Source organism: Cervus canadensis, chromosome 2, assembly GCF_019320065.1.
Source record: "Cervus canadensis isolate Bull #8, Minnesota chromosome 2, ASM1932006v1, whole genome shotgun sequence".
Taxonomy (NCBI): Eukaryota; Metazoa; Chordata; class Mammalia; order Artiodactyla; family Cervidae; genus Cervus; species Cervus canadensis.
Window position 1 is genome coordinate 4877234 of NC_057387.1, and position 19477 is coordinate 4896710.

A 19477-nucleotide genomic window follows, 5' to 3' on the forward strand; every position below is an offset into this window, starting at 1 on the left:
TGTAACACTTCCCCCTTTCCTTCCCATCTTCCTCCTTAATACACTTCTGCTCTTTTCTCTTTATCACCCTTCTCCACTTTTCAGTTTAGATGTCAAATACTTTCAGTGGACCTCTAGGTGTGAATTAGATATTTCTCTTCTGTGCTTTGACCTTATTGTAACATTTATTACATTATTTACTTACCTCTGATTCTCACTAATCTATTAATTTTGTAAATACAAGGACTGTGTCAGTTCTGTTCACTATTTTATCACTAGCAAAATACCTAGAACATAGTAGGTATTCAATAAATAATTTGAGTCACAGTGAGATGAATCTCCTATTATTACATTGAAGACACAATAACTAATACACATCTGTTCCCACATAGTGAACATGGAGCAAAGAAATAACTGCAAAGAACGTTTGTTCATTTTTCACTCTGGTGTCCATACAGGAAACGAACGAAAAAACCAAACGTTGTAGCTTTATTTAGTTCTGCCTAAAAGCAGAAAAAATAAGAAGATTATTCAAACATTTTTTAGTTGGCATATAGTTGCTTTACAATATTGTGTTACTTTCTACTGTACAAAGAAGAGAATCAGCTTTACGTATGCATATTTCCCCTCCCTCTTGGACCTTCCTCCCACCCCTTAGAGCACCTAACTGAGCTTCCTCTGTTTTATAGCAGATTCCCGCTAGCTATTCTACACATGGTGTTGTATATATGTCAGTTCCAATCCCCTAGTTCATCCCACACCCTCCTTCCTACCCCTTGTATCCACCCAACTCTTCTCTACATCTGTGTCTCTATACCTGCCCTGCCAATAGGTTTATCTGTACCATTTGTCTAGATTACACATACGGGGTGTTAACATACAATATTTGTTTTCCTCTTTCTAACTTACTTCACTCTGTATTTAAGTGTTTATCTCTTTGAAAGAACATTACTAGTATAAGAAATAGGAAATTCTCATCTTTTGGATGAGAAACAATGGACACTGGAAGAAAAGTAATTAAAAGTGTTGGTAAGGCAGTGGCCATGAGACTTTAGCTGGAATGAACGAAATACCAAAATCAAGTGGTTATACCTATTATAGTTTGCCAAACCCACACATTTACTGAGCCCCGATTTTTGCCACCCTGAATGTTTCTGGAATTTAGATGTCCAAATAAGAGTCATTACATTTTCTTATAAGAGAAGATTAAGATGAAATTCTGCTGCTTCTATGCTTAAAGATTAAACTCCTTCAGGAATATGGGAGAGGAATTAAATGGTTTAGATTTCTTATCATTCATTTTCCTGTTCCTCTGGAACCCAAAGAAGATGTCTGACAATCAGGGTCAAGTGGCCATACACCATCAGGGCTGAGCATGTTGCTTTTGTTCGTTTCTCCGTGGGAGGACATTTTAGGCATGCAGCCACGCCCTCTGAGACACAGGAGTGAATTAAAAGTGGATTTAGAGAGCACTCAGTGATGATAAACTGCAGTTCTGAGAGGAATAAATTCACAGCCCAGACTCCTGTTAGGCTGCTGAGGGAGGGACTGAGGAAAGGAGTAGAATTCACCTTATACTGGGAAACAAATCCACAATAACCGTGATGCTTTCTTATTCTTAGAGTAGGAATAAAGACCTGGCTTATAGATCTTAGGTTCTAATGTTAACAAAATGCTGGACTAGAATCAAACCACAAAAAGAGTCCTCTGGAAACTTAATTCTGAGCCACTGAATGACAAGCTTTCTCAGAAGTATGGATTGAAGGGATCAAAAGCACCTGAGGTCTGAGTCTCTTCTGTAGCACTCAGGTCATCTAGCACATGCTCTCTGTTGATAGAAGAGTCCTTGACAACCAAGAAGGGGTCACTGAGGGTGATCATCAAAGTCCTACTTTCCTCCTGCTCAACCTCACTGGCAGCTCTTTGTCAGCAAGAATTCCACTGCTTCTTCCCAGGACTCAGAACAGCATAAACATATAATCAGTGCCACTCTGAAAGCCATATTCTAACCAGCGCAGAAGACTCTGACTATGCAACTCTGACTATGCAACCTGGTGAGAAAATAGAAAGCTTGTCCTTCACAACATCCTTTGAGGGTCTGGGGGATTAAGAGGAAGCATCATGCATTTCTTCATTCCAGACTTCTCACTGCCACACTTCACCTCTTTTTACAATGCACTCAGCTCACATTTCTTGAATTCCAACTGTGAACCGGCATTATCTAAATGTTCTCTCCACTTGAACATATATATTGAATTCTGCTTTGGCATCCTCTTAGGTTTCCCATTTAGTCTCTTTATATTTCGTAGGGTGGCCTTCCTTGCAGTCCTTCATTTGAATGAAAGAATAACAATAAAATTAAGATTATGAACTTCTCCCCCCATTAGGTAAAGTATAATCCATCACTACTCCATTGATTGTGGATTTATTGCTGTTTTTTATCTTTGCTTTTCACTTTTTCTTGTTTTGATCCATTATTTCTCAACATTCAAGCACTGAAGTGCTTGAGTAAGATAGTGACCTTCCCCCCTCAAATTTGGGACTATTTTCAGAGAGGGATATATGTTTTATGTTTATAATTGATCTGAATTTTGCATTCTATGTCATTAAATATGTATTCATTTTAATAAAGCATATTTTATGTGAATATTAATTAAAGTCAATGTTTGTGATTTCACACTTCTTTCAGAAGATCAAGAGGGAGTTAGGGGGCAGGTAACTTCTATATTTTTTTTAAAGGCTGAAATTCCATTCCTGTAGTTTCCTCTGGTGTTTCATAATCTTTTCCCTTTCCTCTCTGGTACAATCCCCAAACTTGGATGTTCTGGGCCCTCTGTTGATTCCAAGGCCCAGGAGAGTATTTTCTCCAAAAGGCCCACCTGATGCTCAGCTGTTTTGCAATCACATGTCCATCTAATAAATATTTCTTGGGCACCCATATAGATGCCCTCCAACCATTCATTTATTTTTCTATCTCAGTCCTGCATCACACAGCCTTGTATTCTCATGAATGTGGAAAGCAAGAAAACACTTCAAAGAATGTCTGACCTTGCATGAGTGTGCCAAATGACTCAGTGTTACAACTTCTCTGAATTTTCTTTTTTGTTGATGAAATTGGACCAAAGAATCCTAATTTTTATGACTGGATCTTCTTGAGCTTCCTATGTACTTGGTTCATCTGCCTCTTTCCTTATTTCTCTACATGAGGTAGGTTACAAAAACTAGAGGTAATGGAAACTTTGCCTTGCAATCCCAAACACATTTCTATCTCCTCAGATTCTTCCTCAAAAAAAGTGTGACAGTGATGATGATGAAAGTATTGAGTACTTCCTGTATATTATGCATCATTTCATTTATATCTTGCCAGTATCCCAGTCTTAGCACATGAAGAAATGGATGCTTATGGATGCAATCCATGTGCCATGAGCTATCAAGCTACTCAGGTGGTGAACTGGGATTTGAAGCTTACCCTTTCTGATTCTAGGGCCTGAGTGCTTCAATCCAATCCTAATTGCACAGTGCAAATGGCACTTTCCAAGGCAGTTTGTATTAATACCATTTAAGACATTATTTTTCTACAGTCTTCCTTCCAGTGGAAAGTTTATACGGATAAAGAAATAAATAGTGATGAAGAAAGTGAAGCCAGAAGACAAATGGGTAGGACAAAAGATTACACAACCTCAGAAAGAATTTGCAAAATGAGACAACAGAGCTAACCCCTGCCGCAAAGAGATGCCAGGAGGACTGATGAAGTAACTGGTGTGAGTTGCTCTGTGTTCCTTAGAAGATGGAGTTTTATAAATAACTGGGGCTACTTTTTTCTCTAAAAGAGAGTTAAATGACTGTTGATCATTTGCTTAACTAGCACAACGTGACCTTTCTTGCTAGTGAATTTCTTTTCTTCTCATAAAAGGCAAGGCCCTTGAGATCATAGGACATCTTCAACATGTGGAGTTGCCAAGGATTCACATTGAGGGTCCCCAGAAAACCATCTTTGTCCCAGACAGCCTTGCCCAGGCAAGCATGCGGAGTGCATGGGATAAGCAAAGGGCTGGGTGCCATGGCATTTGTTTTCCATTGAATAGGATTAGGGATTCTGACATGAATGATTAATCACCACATTGCAGACGGCTGATGAACACAGGAAAGAGTCTACTCAGAATGGATGGTGCACGCAATCTATTCCAAACAGCTGCTGGGTGTTCCTGTCTCTTCCACCCTCCCTACTCTTGCCTCAGAGTCCTTACTCCTGGTGTCTGTCTTCCTCATTCTCTTTCTCTCCTTTCTTTTCTAACTTAATTATCTTTCTCCCTCTCTCCTTCTTTTTTTTTTTTATTTTATAATCCTCTCCCCACCCCAGTTCATCTTTGTCATTGTTGGTTCTTTCTCTCTTCCTTCCCATCTTCAATCCCCTTTTTGTCTTACTTATATACCAAGCTAGTCTTTAGGAATGGAGTCCTGAGTAAGAACACTCTGGGGGTTTTGTAAGGGAGGTACGAGAGAGCAGATTTGAAAGCAATGGGGGTAAGTTATAGCTTTTCCCACCACAACCCCATAGACAAGGGCAATGAAGAGGAAAGCGTCCTTCCATGGACCAAAATGAAGTATATGAACAGAATATACCAAACCACACACACAGTATAAAACAGGAGCTGTATTTCCAGGTATCTCAACTTCCTTTGGATGGGAGTACCTTTGGAGGGAGGCTGTTTCCTCCATGTTCACTCTAGCTTTAAACCAGAGCTGTTAAACTTTGGAATGATGTTTCCATTTTAACCACTTGGGTTTTGGAAAGCTGTGTTTGCTGTGTCTTCCATCGTTTGGGAGATGATACCTTCACAACTCCTTGAGTATTGGTGGCCCAGAGCAAGAACTGTGGACTCTGATACTTTTGTTTGATTCCTGGCCTTACATCTGCCTTTATCACAAGTTAGAATCACCAGGAAAATTTGTGAAAATGCAAAGTTCTGCTTCCCATCCCCAGAATTTCTGATTCAGTAAGTCTAGAATGGGGTCAAAAATTTGCACTTCTAATAAGCTTCCAGGTGATCCAGATCCTGCTGGTTTGGAAATCCCACTTTGAGAATCAGTTCCCCTAATAGCTTCCTAGACCTGCCATTCTTCTACCTTTATAAATGCATGTGGGGCCTGTGGTCTAGCCTTTATAGCTTGGAAAATTTAGAATTACTTTTCAAGGAGTGCTACTAACCAAATATCAGAAATAAGTACATTTTGGCCAAGAAAGTCATCTAACACAAAGGTATGAGCTAACAAACAGTCATCTTCCAACTTTTCAGAATCTTTTCCCAAATATATCCATTGACAGAGATCCTTCCTCCCTACACTGTACCTAATGAGCATCTCCCTATGCAACCTCCCCTCAAGGTCTTCATTTTTACTCCATCACACTCAACATGGTGGTGTGTGAGGAAACGTGACCTGCACTTTTTTGAGGTATTGCCAACTAACTAAGATTTTAAAGTAATATATACTAGCTGGCCAAACAAATTAGCAAACTGGCAGGACCGCCATCTGCCCAAATTGCAGTGTGACCACCTGCCACCAGGGGTCCTCTGAGCAGGCTAGGATCAATTAGTGACTATAATTGAAACAGAATGTCATTAATTATATAACTTTGGGCTATCCAAATTTGATTTCACTAAAATTAAATCATGGAACTAGGAGCACTACAAAAAATGGCTGACAAAAAAAAAAAAAAACTAAGCTAAAAACAACTAGAGTGAACAAATAATCCATAAGCACTTGATTTAAGTTGGACACTATAGATAGATTCCCATCTACTTACTTTTATTATTCATTTTTCACTTTACCTAGATGTGGATTTCTGTACATGTGGTTATAACTGCAAGAGTTTTGAATGGCCTGATTTACAATAAAATGAAATGTCTTCAAGTGTTGCCCTCTCTGGGGTATTGGGTTTATAAATGCTGTTAGCTCCTTGAAACTAATGATTTCTAAATCAAAGACTGACTTTTCAGACACTGGTTCAACAGGCCAAAAGGCTATTGAAGGTGCTGGTTTCTTACAAACTCACATCAAGCAACCTTGTTTATACTGCTGACCCCACCCACTGTAAAGATAGCCTGGTGGGAGGAATTGTCTCAATGCATTTGAGAATCTACCTCAAGTGTAAGCCTAGAAGGGAAAATGAAGGACATTTGCCTTTGATGAGGAAATATGATCTTACAGCCTGTGGATAGGTGATTGCTGTAATACACATGGTCCCAAAAAGCTGAGCTGTCACATTTAGCTAATGGATGGAAACATGAAAAACTTTGGAAATATCAAATCTTAACATATTTCCAGTAACATTAATTCACTTACACTGTACATAATTTTTTTAGATTACTCATTAAGCTGTTAAAACAGCTTTATATGGAATATGAGAAATATGGTGGCTTGTACGTGACTAAGAGTCTCTCAGGTTTTATATCTCCTAACATTTTTTTAAGTATAAATTTGTATCTGAGTGCTTTATTAACATAGCTTTTTGCATATAATTTCCCTAGTGGTTTTTTGTTTTAAGAGAAAAGATGACTAGAGCAAAGGAACTGCCATATTTAATAATGTTTGCATTTAAATATTCTACATAGATTTTGAGGTTAGCACAGTGATGGGGTGTCTGGGTGAGGGGAAGGTAAAGTTCCCAATTGTGTTCCTGCTGCTGTATATTTGGAGGCTTCTTTTTAACCAGGCAAACCTGAGCAGACAGAAGAAAAAATCTTAGAGCTCTCCCACTCTCAACCAGGCACCATATGATTCCTTTTTACAAAGTGTTGGTAGTTTACCAGAAACTTCCCTGGATGAAATCCTTAGAATGGACACAGCTTTCTTCATCAGAGAATGGACTTGTGGACACAGGAGGGAAAGGAGAGTGAGGAATGAACTGAAACAGTAGCTTTAACATATACTCACTGCCATGTGTAAAATAGATGCTAGTGGGAAACTGCTGTATAGCACAGGGGGATCAGCTTGATGCTCAGAGATGACCTAAAGAGGTGGGATGAGGATGGGGTGGGAGGGAGGCTCAAGAAGGAGGAGAAATACCTATACATATAGCTGATCTCCCTATGAGGGGGCTTCCCTCGTAGCTCAGTCGGTAAAGAATCTGCCTGCAATGCAGGAGACCCGGGTTTGATCCCTGGGTCAGGAAGATCCCCTGGAGAAGGAAATGGCAACCCACTCCGGTATTCTTGCCCAGAGAATCCCATGGACAGAGGAGCCTGGCAGGTTGCAGTCCATGGGGTCGCAAGAGTCGGACATGGCTTAGCGACTAAAACCACTAACCAATCATAGCTGATTCACACTGTTGTTCAGCAGAAGCTAAGACAACATTGTAAAACAGCTATGCTTCAATTAAAAAATAAAAAAATATATAGAAACCCTGAAAAATTAAAAAACAAACTGGCCCCATTACCAACCTTTAACATAAATGTCATGTTCTCCATCATGTAACTATGGTAGATCAATGGATTAATCTGTGAGTAGGTGGGAATTGAGCTGTAGTAGAATTTCACTGGAACTTGCATATTTCACAAAAACTCTCTTATTATATAATTCCACTTATATGTAGATTTGGGACATATGCCCTAAAGTCACAGAATTCTGTTAAATAATTAAAATTGAGTAACAGTTATACGGAAGTGCCTGTAACATTGCTTTGTGTCCTATATCTTCACCCTTTCTGTCCCCATACACATCAAGAAATTCCAGAGGAGAATCTCAATCTTAGGAAGAATGTCAGCAATGACTTTTGTTCATGGTGCACTGGACATACACGTTTCTTCATTGTGCATTGTAGTCTGAAGCCTCCCAACACTGTTCCAACAGTTTGGGATACAGGGAATTTTAACAAGCCTCATGAAAAGTTGAAATTTAATGGAGGAACAGCAGTTTTGTTATCACAAAGCATGATGTAGTGTTCACTGTAATTGGATAGAATCTCACTTTGGGGAAGCAGGGTCTGAAAACCTCTCATCTGCTGTCATGAGAACTTGAGATTCCAATATCTTTAGCACACACAGTGAAAAGCTGGAGCACAGATTGAGGTTCTTTGAAGCCTAGGAAGGGCCCTTTATGCTAGCCTAAGGGCCAGTTCAAGTTCAGGCTGCCTGACAACTGAAGTCTCCAAGAAGAATGCTGTCAAAGAGCTGGCTTGTCCTCTGTCAAGCCAAATGTGGACGTTAGCCTCAGCAAAGATGGGGGCTGATTGCTGAAGTACAATTTATTTTTTTTAATAATAAATATATTTAAAAATAATTTAAAAAATGAAGTACAATTTAAAAGCATATTCAGGACATAGGAAATGTGCCCACTCTGTCAGTTACAGGTGAGGCTCAACTTTTATGAGCAGTTTTAAATGTTCACTGTGTTCCTTCCTCCACAAACAAAAATAGAGGTCACAGGAGAGTAGAATCAAATTAAATTATGAAAAAAAATTAGTTCTAATTTTTAAAGTAGACACTGGTTTAAGCTTTTCCAATTCTCTTCCCTAACAACAGAGACAACATTCCTTTGCAGCGTGTGCTCTGGAAAACTGAATTCTACACGTCTTCAGGCAGGTTTGGGAATGAATTTGAAACACTGATAGACTCTCATCTTCATTTTTTTTCTTCCTATCAAGATTTGTAGGAAGTATTCTTTAATCTTGGAATTTCAGGTATGCAGTGCAGTGCCAAGCACAGAGTGTTTTCTTGGTACTTTTTTTGGTAAAGAAAAGAATAAAAAACAAAAGTGAGTAATCTTTAAAAAATGTGAGTTACTATATTGTACACCCACAACATATAAAATTATACAACTGTACTTCAATAATAAATAATAAAAAAGAAATATGTGTGAGTCACTTGCCACCCTCAGTTCTTTACTTGGTTTTAGTTAAATATGTGCACTAAAAGGCATTTGTGTATATGTGAGGGAGTGGCATTTGTATTTAATACAAGCTATTATTATTATATTTGTGTATAAGATAGAGATGCATCTTAATGCTTGTCAGGCAAATTAAGTTTACATGGTCATGTGTACATTTTTCACTGTGTCCCTTCACTGAAAATTACAATGTGAACCATTCTGTTTTTATGCCACATGTTTGAAAAGTAAGCTTTTCTTATTTCTCAGTATTTTCTTGTTTTTCACAGCAAAATGTATTGATCTACATGTGATGTGTAATAAACTGCAGTATATAAGCTGAAATGAATGCTCCTTTTTAAATTTAAATGTTTCATTTTATACTAGTATACAGCTAAATGACAATGTTATGATAGTTTCAGGTGCAGAGCAGAGCAACTCAGCCATACACATACATGTGAACATTCTCCCCGAAGCTTCCCTCCTATCCAGGTTGCCACATAACACTGAGCAGAGTTCCTTGTGCTATGCAGTAGGTCGTTGTTGGTTATCCATTTTAAATATATCAGTGTGTACCTACAGATCCCAAAATATATACTCCTTACATATAAAATTCATGATTTATATTGATATTTATTTCTATAAGATCTGATGAAAGACAACAGTATTATACAGCACCGTCCCAATCCAAGACTACCTCCAAGAAGCAATGACTTTCAACTTCTTAGCAATTTCTTTTGGAACTGATTTCCATTCAGTCAATAGCCTACCTGTGGTGTTTCTTCTCCTTTTTTTTTTTTCCACTTTTAAGCATTACCTTTGACTTCATCGTGTGTGGGTTTCCCAGGGGGCTCCAGTGAAAAAGAATCTGCCTGCCAACGCAGGAGACACAGGAGATGCCAGTTTGAACCCTGAGTCAGGAAGAACCTCTGGAGGAGGAAATGGCAACCCGCTCCAGTATTCGTACCTGGAAAATGTCATGGACAGAGGAGCCTGGCAAGCTCCAGTCCATGCAGTCGCAAAGAGTTGGACATGGCTGAGGACACATTCTTGCACATTATGTATAAGGTGGAGACTGAGTTCACTTTCCTAGACCCCACATTTACATACCTGATTCCCATTCTCCATCTTTCCCAACACGAGCACTTCACAATTTTGGTAAAATCTATTGGAACTGTTTATGAAGATGGTGTAATTACTGCTTAGCCACAGACTGCATTGTGAATACACTTTCGCTTGGTATAGTATTTATTTCTTAATGATCATTTGCCTTGTTTTTCATCTATGATCACATGACAGATTTGTGTTGAAATCTCTGACAGACTGTTAAAAGTACCCCCAGAATGGTCAAATGCCACAAGTAACCTATATATTGTGATTTGTTTTGTCTTGTTTGTTTGGGGGACATTCTTACTAAGACATGCCACCCTTGGTTCCTATAGAAAGATTACTCTCCTGGACTAGCACACCAGCATCACCCCAGATGATCGCTTCCTGCCCTGTGTTAAATGCCCATTTCCTTGGTTGTCGTATCTTCTTTTTTAGTTTCCCTCTTGTGTGGGAGTAGGGTATCTTCCAGAAACTTCTGAGAAAGTGTATACCAGAAATAAAATATTGAGACCTTTTGTTCATAACAGGATCTTTATTCTACCTTAGGAGCTTATCAGTTCAGCTGAGTAAGAAGTCTAGGTGGATATTTAAGGACATTCCTCTTTTGTCCTCTAACTTCTCCATTGGTGTCTGACTTTCAGTAGGATATAAAATGCCACCTTGATTCTCAACCTCTTGTATGAGACCTATTTTTATCTCTCCAAAATCTGTAGGGTCATTTCTGGTGTTCTCAGCTTCCCCATAGTGGGCATTGATGGAAATCTGTTTCCTTCTCCTGTGATGGGTTCCTAATTAGCCCTTTCAAAGTTTAGACTTATCTCCTTGACTTTGGGGACATATAGTATATTAGAATTTTGGTGATGTCTTCTTTTTTTCTTGTTCTCGTTCTACAACTCCTATTATGCAGGTTAGATTCTAGGTCGGAGGAGGCAATGGCACCCCTCTCCAGTACTCTTGCCTGGAAAATCCCATGGAAGGAGGAGCCTGGCGGGCTGCAGTCCATGGGGTCGCTAAGAGTCCAAAACGACTGAGCGACTTCACTTTCACTTTTCACTTTCATGCATTGGAGAAGGAAATGGCAACCCACTCCAGTGTTCTTGCCTGAAGAATCCCAGGGACAGGGGAGCCTGATGGGCTGCCGACTATGGGGTCACACAGAGTCGGACACGACTGAAGCGACATAGCAGCAGCAGCAGCAGATTCTAGGTATTGATCTTCAAATTTTATAAATTCTCTCTGATTTTTATTCCTTTGTCATTTTTCTTTTTCTTTTTTATTTTTTGATTTCTTGGGGCTTTTTATTCTTTGAAAATTCCTGTACATAAAATTCTGTTCTTACTTTATTCACAGAATTGTTATCTACTAGGATATGAATTATAGTATTTTTTTTTCTTCTGTCCTCTGTGATTTTCCCTGTTTTCCTCCAAGTTTCTTTCTCCCTCTCTCCCTCCCTGTATTCCTTCCTCTCTTTCTCTCTTTCTTTCTTCTTTTGTCTTTCTTTCCTGTTTGTATGTACTGGTCACTAACTTACCTGTTAAGGGCTTTCCTCAAATGTCTAGAGATTCTGGATTCTGCTGAGCCATTTATGTTCAAGAGTAAAATACAAAAAAAAAAAAAAAAATCTGTTTGTGGATAAAGCTGATAGACTAGTGTCTCTCACAGAGGTGCTATTAGTTGTGGCCCTGTTGTATGTCTTCAGAATGGAGTTCCACATGTCTCATTTCTTGCCTTCATTTCCTCAGAAACTCAACAGAGTTCTTGAAAATAAAACCAAGTTGGCATCTATAAATAATGTATTTTTGTTGTTTAATTTTTACTCTCACACTTCAAAGTAATAGGTCTTTATAAATTTGGTCTTGACGTTTCGATGGGAAATATCTAAATGCAAAACTGGAAGAGAAAATTTATAATCTGTCATAATCTTCACGACAGAAACTTAGCAAAAAGTGCCGTTTATACAGTAACAACTGAATTCTTACATGAGATAACTAGTTGGTTTTTGTCTTCATAGTTTTCTCATTTGATTTATGGGAGCTAATGTGAAGCAATACTTTCAAGATTCTTAAAATAACCAAAATGTGGGGGATCTCCATGAGTCCAGGACTGGCTGTACCCAGGTAAACTCACTTATAATTGCACACACAGCTATTTCCTAGTGCCTTGGTGATGGCAGGAGAAAAGGAAACAAACAAAAATCCAGCGTCTACTTCAGTACACGAGAGTCTTCGGAGTTTAGATGTCAAGACCACTCAGAGTTCTAATTCTAGTAAGTTATTAAATGGAACTGCCCTTGTGACCTCAAACAGGGAGTGCCCTGATTTTTAAAAAAAAAAATGAGAAATTCACTCCCTTTTCACCCCTAACAGCTGTCCTGAGATTGGTATCTGCTATTTCTGCCTTCACTAAGGTATCAAGTAATGAGAGCTGGGAGAAGATTTGGTGAAGTTGGAATAAAAGCCTTTTATAACAATAAGAACTGTCAGAGCATTTAAAAAATTAACCATTGTACATTGTTGCCAGTAAGAACTTCTTTGTGGAATGTGATAAGCAAGTGGGTATCAATTCATGTTAACACCATGAAACACTGCATTGTTGGTCACCAACGTGGCAATACACTGAAGTTATTGTGCCATTCCCAATGCCAAGGATACAGATAGGGTGACTATGCCCCTGACTTCAAAGCTGCAAACCTTGTGTCTTTGTCCCCAGTGGAATATACTCTAAATTGGCCAAGGTCAAAAAGGATTAAAATACATGAATAAATGGAAAAAAAAATCCCCAGATCAGTGGTGGACACACACACACAAACACACATATATACATACTTGAGTGTTAACAGAGAAAGAATTCAAGGTAAGTGGCACAGGAGTTAACAGGTAAACTAACAACTGATTTCAAATGTAATCCAAGATAAAGGAGCTTTCTACAAGATAACTGATACTTATAAACAAAGTGAACAAATGAAAGATGACTTTAAAAGATTATGTGCTTTACAGAAGGATCAGTCTTGAAGCTTCTTTCCTGGGTTGTTTTTCTTAAGGCTAGTGACATGTTTCAGGTTATTAACGGATGCAATTGTTAGAGAGCTGGGCTTGAGGAAAGAGGAGTATGGGCAGCTACTCCCAGGTGGAGATTAAAAAAAAGTCTTTGAATTGATAATTTAGGAAACTGGGAAACAGGACACTCTGGCAACAATTTGACTTTTTAAAAATAGTTGTTTTTATTTATTTATTTAGCTATGCCAATTCTAAGCTGTATCATGCAGGATCTTTAGCTGTGGCACATGGAACCCAATTCCTTGACCAGGGATCAAACCTAGACCCCCTGCATTGGGACTGTGAGGTCTTAGCCATTGGACCACAAGGGAAGTCTCAAAATTTTGATTTTTAAGTGACCTTTAAAAATATGACATTTGGTAAGTGGCAAACTACATTCACAAAAAAACACGTAAAATCAATATTTATTTCTCAAAGGTTATCCATTGTGAACATGAATGATACTTTGTCAGAAGAAAGGAAATCCTCATTTTCTTCCTTCGTTTATACCAAGTTCTAACACCTTTAAATTTAATAATCACAATAAAGTTAAGACAGCTAGCAAGAAAAGATTTGTGTGCAGGTGGGTAGTGGGAGCAGACCCAGGGTCACCAACTTTCCTTTTTTCACAATGGAGACTTTAAACAAAGCAATATGTACCATCTTAATAATTTATTTCATTTCATATAATGAAATATGAAAAAAATTAAGCACAGTCTCAAATAAAAGGCAGTCCTCTATTAGCTTAAAACAAATTAAAACAAAGATTCTAACCCACAATCTTCAGGTTTTTCATCTTGGAACACGCAGGTTAACATGTGTGCATAGTACAGCAATGGTTATTGGGGAAAGCTCGTGAACAACCGATCCAGACATTACCAGATACCTGAAAGTCTATTTGGTCCTGCTATAACTAAGTAGTGGGGCTAGAAAGGGGCTCAGAAATTGCTTTGCTAAATTATCATTTTATAGTTAAGAAAGGAAAGCTTTATCTGACCTAGGATAGCCAGTGACCTGCAGCTTGAATGGAGTTTCGGTCAACTCTCCTGGCCAATGCACTGTACGATGTTCCTCTCACTCATCTCTTTGCCGGAGATGCTAACATTTTGGCACAGTTCTGCAGGATGTGGGGGCTCTTAAGAAAGGACTCCTTTCAGTTAAAAGGGTTTCACTATCAAGAAGTATTTATTGGGTACCTGCTCAGAGCAAATCTCAGAAAAGAGGAAGAGTTTTTTGTTGTTGTTGTTGTTTTCCTCCAGCTGAGCATGATGCAGTCTGGAACCGAGGTCAAGTGCATACAAATAAACCTAACAATGTGTGACAACAGAGGGCTGAACACGTCATGAATGGGCAGACAGCAAGTATCAACAGGGCATGGGGATATGGAATAGTTGTGTGTTTCTGAGAAAACATTTATAGGGAGAAGTATTGCTACTTGAGATTTGGCTTTTAGGCCCAGAATGTGCATCTGGCCATCTGAGCACTTAGAAGGTGGAGCCTGCTTGACCTCTCACCAGGGCTTTGGACATCTTTACTCTCCATCATTTTAGTTCTGACAAGACAAAGAACTCAGGAATTAAGTTTTGAAGATGGCAGGAGGACAAGCAACGAAACATACAACACCCCTTTTTCACTCTCATTAAATGCCACAAGCTTCACTATTAAATATGCTCTTGACCTTGCGGGACAAACTCTGGAAGCAAATTTCTCATTTGCTGGCCTCTCCCTGGGCCTTCTGCAACATACTGTCGCTCAGACAAGGACTGTTCTTAATGGGTTTATGGGAAAGGCTTGGCCTGCCTTTCCATCTGCACCTTCTGCCGGCTCCCTCTGAAAAGCGCTAGCTTGCCATACGACATTGTCTTGAATTATTTAGATTGGTAAATCTTTCTGCATCTCACATCTTTAGTCCATCTGTTAGCCGGAGCCTTTCCTTTATAGGAAGTGTCCTTTATGCATGCTGGCATCTGTCAGCCGTACACTTCCCTCTTTTATTCATGATCTTCTATGGGAGAGGGTACAAGCTGCAGAAACGCCGCGTGCCTGGTATGCATTTCATTTTAATGGAAGATTACATGACTGGGGTGCTGGTTTATTACCTCGCTCCACATGCATCCATTCATCACCTGGCAGCCCCCTCACCCAGCCTGTTAGGAGGTGCTGGCCCTTCTGCGGCCCTTGGGCCCCAGTTTTATGCAGGAAGTAGGCTTGATGGGGGAGAGAAAACTGATCCTTTAAACAAAGATGAAAGATCATGAAAAAGAAAAATATATAGTGGAGAATCAAGGGCCGGGGGAGAAGGAAGAGGTCTTGACCTCAGCCCAATACCCAGATATAGACATGGAATTATTTATACAAATCACTATATGTGTTGAGGAAAATGTTATCATGAACACCACATCTTAGCTGAGTGTATTCTTAAAAATTGTGCTCCTAAACTTATTCAATTGTTTTCTATTTTTCACTCACAGGATAATTAAATCTCAGAATTTCTCATCCACTTTTTTTAATGCTGCAATAACCTCTAGAATGCTGTTTGCCAAATGTAGATTTTCTGTAAAAATCTTCCACAAGAATTTTTAAATTTCTTTATGCTATTATTTTGATGTCAATCTAAAAATAGTCAATATAAAGATAACCTAAATAGGGTGGCCGTATATCTTGGTCATGGATGTCCAAGGTGGCTTAGTGGATAAAGAATCCATTTGCAATGCAGGATCCGTTATCTTTGATCCCTGGGTTGGGAAGATCACCTGGGGGAGGGCATGGAAAGCCACTCCAGTGTTCTTGCTTGGAGAATTTCATGGACAGAGGAGCCTGGTGGCACTCCAGTCCATAGCGTCACAAGGAATTGGACACAACTGAAGTGACTGATTATGCACACACCCAATATGATCTCAGTGCCCATGTTAGCAATTCTGTTGACTGTCTCACTGGTACCATGTCAAGCTACTATGGACCTAATGGGGATGAGCCCAGTGAGGAAGACACCAATATCTATATTTGGAAGGTGACTTCTGTCTTACCTCTCGCAATATAGGGAGAAAGCCGTCACCTACCTAATAGGGGTAGAAGAGAGCATGGGAGACCAGTTGGACTTCAAATATGCTTTCAAGCAATCTTTCTGCTTCAGTCCCTTTTCCATCTCTTCCTCTTCCCCTCTTCAGAGATATCAGGTGTCTTTCCAGAGTTCTAAAACTTGAATTAGGTTGTTTCTCCTTGGTCCTTGCTCTGAAGGCTTGGGTTTGGATATTTTTGCTCTGTTAAGTAAGTTACATACAGTCCATATCCATGCTCTTTTCCAAAATGCTATCTCTATCTGCTACTGTGTTCTCTCTTCTTTTGAATTTATCAACATATCTTATAAAAAATTATTCCATAGAATTTTAGCAAAGTTTCATGAGGGAACAGAAATCATCTGCAATCCATTGTCCAGCTTTACTTGGAGATTTCTTTACTGTTTTCCATGGTAGAGGTTTTTTTTTTTTTTTTTTTTTGAGATTTCTGATAATGTGAAAAGCTACTGAGCTCTTCTGCCACACAGAATGTCTTTCCATAGCACAGCTCACTGTTCTCTGGCTTATTTCAGATCCCAATTATTATAACAAATGCAAAATATGAGATCCATGGAATTAAGGCTTTTTTAAAATGTTGTCACTGAAATGACAAAAAGAAATGATGTATTACACAGTCTTTGTCTTTTAGATGATGATAATCTAGAGGAAAAGGAGTACCTCAAGGCTGTATATTGTCACCCCCTGCTTATTTAACTTATATGCAGAGTACATCATGAGAAACCCTGGGCTGGAAGAAGCACAAGCTGGAATCAAGATTGCCGGGAGAAATATTAATAACCTCAGATATGCAGATGACACCATCCTTACGGCAGAAGGTGAAGATGAACTAAAAAGTCTCTTGATGAAAGTGAAAGAGGAGAGTGAAAAAGTTGGTTTAAAGCTTAACATTCAGAAAACTAAGATCATGGCATCTGGTCCCATCACCTCATGGGAAATAGATGGGGAGACAGTGGAAACAGTGCCAGACTGTATTTTTTTGGGCTCCAAAATCAGTGCAGATGGTGACTGCAGCCATGAAATTAAAAGACGCTTTCTCCTTGGAAGGAAAGTTATGACCAACCTAGATAGCATATTAAAAAGCAGAGACATTACTTTGCCTACAAAGGTCCGTCTGGTCAAGGCTATGGTTTTTCCAGTGGTCATGTATGGATGTGAGAGTTGGACTGTGAAGAAAACTGAGTGCCAAAGAATTGATGCTTTTGAACTGTGGTGTTGGAGAAGACTCTTGAGAGTCCTTTGGACTGCAAAGAGACCCAACCAGTCCATCCTAAAGGAGATCAGTCCTGGGTGTTCATTGGAAAGACTGATGCTGAGGCTGAAACTCCAATACTTTGGCCACCTCATGGGAGGAGTTGACTCATTGGAAGAGCCCTGATCTTGGGAAGGATTGGGGGCAGGAGGAGAAGGGGATGACAGAGGATGAGATGGCTGGATGGCATCACCGATTCAATGCACATGAGTTTGGGTGAACTCTGGGAGTTGGTGATGGACAGGGAGGCCTGGCCTGCTGTGATTCATGGGGTCGCAAAGAGTCAGACATGACTGAGCGACTGAACTGAAATGAACTGAATCTATTTAGGGTTTTGGTCTCAACAAATCAGGAGGTTTGCCAGAAATCATTGAAAATAAAGACTGCTGTTCTTACTTACCCTAGCAAGTGAAACCTCAGTTCACCAAATTTGTTCAGTCTTCTGGGTAGATAAAATTTTCTCCCATTCTATGGACACTCCATTTGAGTTGGAGTGACTAGGTGGTAGAGAAGTCTCGGTTTGCTGGAAAATGTAAACCAAGAATGTCCTCTTAGCATTGGGTATCAAGCCTAGCTTCATGGATTTCAAATGTGGACAGATTGTTTCCCACAGTTAGAAGCACCCACTACTCCATTTAATGCTCTGTTGAGATTCTTAATAATTTTTGGACAATTTTTCATTTTTTCCTAAGCCCTGTCAATCATGTCGTCTGTCCTGCCTGACATACAGCATGAATCCTTCGCAGCTGAGAGATTGGAGGGTGACTTGAACCAGTCTGGCCTCTCCCTGGTGAGACAACAGTTGGGAACAATCATAGAAGCTGTTCAAGTTCACAGATGATAAATAACAGGGCAACGGAAGATACAGTATAGATTGGAACTGCAGTTGCAAACACATGTATCCAGGTTCCAGGAAGTCAACCCAAATGTGGGAGAGAGCTGATATAAGAGGATAAAGCTAGTTACTGGCAAACAGAAAGAGCATGCCCTGTCTAAAGAGATTCAAATTCAGTTTTTAAAACACTGGGTTGTACTGGACAGAAAAAAAAAGAATGGGTCACCAATTTGCAACCTGTGCTTTGGCATAATCCATGAGGCAATTACATACCCATGGTTATTCCCCAAGACACCTGCTTATCTTGTACATTTTTTTCTTTTCAGAACTAAGATGTTTCTCAGTAAATGGGGATGTCAAATCCGTTTTTATGTTTTGTTTTTTTTTTTTAATTCTTCCATTGCTTTCCATAGATATATGTGTGTATTTTACACTTAGGACACTTGTTTGGCACGAAGCCTGTGCCGGATCCTCCTGTTTCCTTTTACTTGAGCAGCCTCACCCTTGTCATTCATGTTGTATTTGATATTTTCTGTAACATGATTAGATAATTGTGGTGAAGGCAGCATTCCCTGAGCAGATGGGCTGAACATTTAGGGTGAGCCCTGTAGCATGGTGCCTGAGAGCACTAGGAACCTGCCAGCAACTGAACAGAGGGTGTGTGTGTGTGTGTGTGTGTGTGTGTGTGTGTGTGTGTGTATGTGTGTGTTTGTGTATGTGTGTGTATATGTGTGTTTGTGTAGGTGTGTGTTTGTGTAACTGTGTGTATGTGTGTGTATGTGTGTGTTTGTGTATGTGTGTGTGTTTGTGTGTTATGTATGTGTATGTGTGTGTATGTGTGTATATATGTGTGTTTGTGTATGTGTGTATTTGTGTATGTGTGTGTTTGTGTGTGTGTGTGTTTGTGTGTGTGTGTATGTTTGTGTATGTGTGTGTTTGTGTATGTGTGTATATGTGTGTGTATGTGTGTGTGTTTGTATATGTGTGTGTGTTTGTGCATGTGTTTGTGTATGTGTGTGTATGTGTGTTTGTGTATGTGTGTGTGTTTGTGCATGTGTGTGTGTGTGTTTGTGTGTGTGTATGGTGCGTGTGTGTGTTTGTGCATGTGTGTGTTTGTGTATGTGTGTGTTTGTGCATGTGTGTGCACGTGCTCACCAAAAACAAGAGTGACCCCAAATAGCTGGCAAAGTGGTACCGTCCTGACGGCTGCTGGTGCAGGGACTCCTGAGGGACCAGAGAGTTATAGTTTTAACAGCTGATCATAGTTCCCTTTAATTTCCGAATAGTATCCAGGCTGAAGGAAGCACATTAGTCTGTATGCCACGCC

At 39.5% G+C, this 19477-nt stretch overlaps 1 long non-coding RNA gene across 1 annotated transcript; it reads left to right on the plus strand.

Moving 5' to 3' along the window:
• The first annotated feature begins 11095 nt into the window (after window positions 1–11095).
• Window positions 11096–16826, plus strand: LOC122429383. The gene is made up of 3 exons (XR_006265967.1): window positions 11096–11160; window positions 11966–12071; window positions 16771–16826. It is a non-coding gene; the product is annotated as an uncharacterized LOC122429383 (long non-coding RNA).
• The last annotated feature ends 2651 nt before the right edge of the window (window positions 16827–19477 follow it).